The sequence below is a fragment of the Nicotiana tomentosiformis genome, chromosome 3, assembly GCF_000390325.3.
Source record: "Nicotiana tomentosiformis chromosome 3, ASM39032v3, whole genome shotgun sequence".
Lineage (NCBI taxonomy): Eukaryota > Viridiplantae > Streptophyta > Magnoliopsida > Solanales > Solanaceae > Nicotiana > Nicotiana tomentosiformis.
In genome coordinates, this window is record NC_090814.1 from 87,741,710 (window position 1) to 87,745,595 (window position 3,886).

The following is a 3,886-nucleotide window of genomic DNA, read 5'->3' on the forward strand; positions in this document are numbered from 1 at the left end:
CTTGCGGTCTTGCCTAGTATCCATCCAAAGAGAAAACATGGTGACATGTATATATATATATATATATATATATATATATATATATATATATAGAGGTAAGTGTTTTTTCATCTGAGGATCTTTTAAGTTTATAATGTTACAGTTTAAATCTCACCCTCCCTTTGTAGAAAATTAAATGGAAAGCCAAATAATTCTTAGTTGAATCGAGTTACTTCGCGCTTTAATTTATTCAAGGATCATAGCATAAAGCAGCATAATCCAGAATAACAGGCGAGTATCTAAGTATTAGAAGTTGAAAAACAAATTTATACATGCAACCAAATTAGTCAAAAGCAACTTTTGAAATTCCGTTAGATTTCTATAGCTAGAATCAGCCTTTCCACGAAATAATTCTAAACTACTCTCAATCAAAATTCTTGGTCAAACTAAAATCTCCAAAGGTTGACAATAGAGACTACTCTTTGACATGACTGGCCAGGTGTCCTTGCCACATCAGCCAACGGTGCTAATTTCCTCAAAAGTCGACTACTAGTTTTTGTAATTTTTTAAAATTTAATAAATTATGCGTTTCACTTCAGAGATGTGTATGCATTTCACTTCTTGTTTTCCACTTCAAAGTTCAAACTCATGGACTTTTCTCTTCTTTTTTACTTTAAAGATTTTGCATTTACATTAAATGTTCACATCCGTCTTTTTCTGTAGCACAACCTTTGAAAATTGTTTTGCTATGTTTGATTATTTTTTTAACTTTAAATTGTAAACATAATCAACCAAAGGGAACGTGAAATGTTTATGGGCAGTGGGCTTGTCAGTACCAAACTGTTTTATAATGATGAGAAGTCAACAAAATGGTATTATGAGTCACGTGGTTTGGGTCATTATCTGCACAAGTGGGAAAAAGGCCCTGTACAAAAAGGGCCCATTAATGCTACTATTTAACCACCGACACCACGTTTATGGGCCCGGGTTGTAGGTTACGCGTTAAATCCTCTCCTTTGTGGGTCGGGTCCGGTGATTTTTCTTCAGCTTTTTCCACGAAACGGATCTGCCAACTAGTCATATGATCAATATAGAGATTTGTGCAAAACAGTAGCCTCTCACTCTAATAAAAACCGTGAAAATAACTCGGGCTAGCCATTTTTCGAATCGGTAATTGAAAAATAGCCAGCGTTTGCAAAGTCACAGAAAAATAGTCACTATTTTGCTGAAACACGGAAAGTTACAGCATAATATGCTAGATTATGGAGCCCTTGCGTATAAACTTCCAGCATAATATTCTAGATTATGGATAATATGCTTGATTTTGCATGCTGAATAATATGCACATTATGTTAGAATCTCATATGTATAAAATTCTAACTCCATCATATTATGCTAAAATTTTTTCGGATTTTAGGGGTGTTTTTGTTCTAATTTTATCTTTACATGAAAAAGTGGCTAAATTTCGATTACTTTTGAAACTGCGGCTATTTTTCAATTATCAGTTGTAAATCCGGCAATTTCTGATCCCCCCCCCCCCCCCCATAAAAACCAGAACAAAGTAAAAACAAAAAGAAATATCGACATATAAATAAATGTGTTTACCCTAAAAAAACTGATAACAATTAAATTTGTAAGTAATTTTAAGGATACATGGGTTAATTCAATACACATGATAAATTCCGTTAGATTAAACAGATAAGGGACGTAATAAATTATCAAACCTATCAAGAGGAGTGATCCCGGACTTAGTAACAACTTAATGAAATGCCTGCCTTCGATCTCGGGTTCACGTTATTGATGAATTGATGATCAAAAGTAAGAACTTTGAATAATAGAGAAAATTACCTTGATATGCGTGTTACAGTGTACCTAATGAATAATCAAACCCCCTTTATATAGTAGGGGAGTCTTGCCCTAAGTGCAATTCCACAAAAGGTAAAAATCTTCCGTTTAACTAATCACCGGTTTTGTGCCGATACGTACCGAGATTCACGTTGTGACATTCGGCTGGTCACGGATATCACGGCCTTTTGTTGGTCATGCTCGTTTATCTGGTAATGCCCTCTGAGATCTTTGTGATTCGAACCGATCCTGGGGGTCGTGGCCTTGATTCTCCCGAGGGCAGACGTTTTACTCAGACCCTGGTTCGAGGGGCTCATTGCCTCGATTCTGGTCCCTACAGTCACATTTATTCCTCCGTTTACTTCATCGAAAATGGAAGCGTCCCATGGGCTGGATTTCACTCGTACACCGATAGTCCCCTCGTTTCTCGGAGAATAAGTTTACGGAAACAACGAGAAATGATATGTGCACTTCGATTCCTTCTTCAATACGCCATGACAGAAAGAAAAAAAATTCGAAAAGTCCCGTCAGTCATGTCATTATGGCTTTAAACGCGTGTCAGCCATCGGCGGGTCGTCCCTGGATGTGAAATGACGTGAAGCCTCTATAAATACTCCCCTCCTTCGTTCACTTTTTACCTTTTGATCAAGCTTCTACCTTCGACTCTTCGGGATATCACTGTCCTTCTTCATACTCTCACACGTTTACCTCCGTTCTTCGAGATTCCTCATTAAATTGCAAGCTTCTACTTATTTTCTATCCAAACCAATGCACTTGACTTTCTAAGTAAAGCTTTTACCTTTCATTTCCCAACCTTTCTTCACATTTTTTAAACTTTTCCCAGATATCAATGGCTAAAACTTCCAAAATTGTTACCCAAAAAGTTGCTTCCTCTTCTTCACAGTCGACCGCCGAAGTCGAGGAGACCACTCCCGATGTGGTCGTCCTCGAGAGAGCCGCTCCAGGCGCGGCTACCGATGAACCGGCTCCCGAGCCTTCCTTGAAAATGTTCGTCCCTAGGGGTGCTCGATCGCGGATGATTTTAAGGTCGAAAAGCCCTCGTCGGTGCAGGGCCAGTGTGAGGCGGTATCTAGGTACATATGCTCCATCACCGAAGAGGTCCTTCCTGCGGTTTGAAAGGACTGTGGCTGGGCGGATAAGGACATAGTAATCCTCGAATCTGAGGACGCCATTACTACTCATGTGGAGGGATATCCTAGTGTTTACACTAATCACTTCATACTGGGCCCGGTGGACCCGGTTATTCTGGATTTCTATAAGAGGTATGAAGTATGCATCGGTCAGATCCATCCGTCGCTGTGGAGGATTGTAATCCTCCTTCGATACTTCATGAACAAAATTGACTCATGTCGATTCGCTATCGATCATCTACTCCGTCTTTACAGTCCCCGAATCTTCCGAGAGGGACTAATAAAGCTCGTACGTCGGGCTAGCAAAGCCCCATTCTCAAGCATCGATGAGGACCGGGATCGGGGCTGGTAGGGATGCTTTGTCCGGGTGAGGACCGTAGACTTCATCCCTGGCGAGTTTAGGCCATTCCTCGAGAAGTGAAATGTATCACGTAAGTATAACTTTCCTTTAATTGTCGATTTTACATTCATCTCTTTTTTTCTCACCAGTATTTACGGTGGTGCAGCTGTTGCTCGAGTCCCAAACGCCATTCCTCGGCTCAAGGATTGGATCGAGGGAATTTATTCGCAGATGCCTTATTCTGAGCGCATATGGCGCGAACTCTCGAAGGGCCGTTGGGAGGCCCGTTCTCACGGTAAGATCTCTTTTCCGAATAAGTAACATTAGGCCCCTTTTTCAGCACCATATTCTCATTCCCTCTCTTTTCTTTTCGCACGCTTGCCTAAGACCATTGAGCCTAAGCCTTTAGTAGAGGACGAGGACCTGTCCGTTAATCGCTCCATTTTGGGGCAGCTCGGGGTTGTATCAGGAGAGAAGAAGAAAAGGAAGGCACCGAGTTCTCCGAGCTCAGAGAAGAAGAAGCCAAGAAGAAGGTTGGCACGTAAGCCAAAGGAGAGTTCTAGCTCCTGAT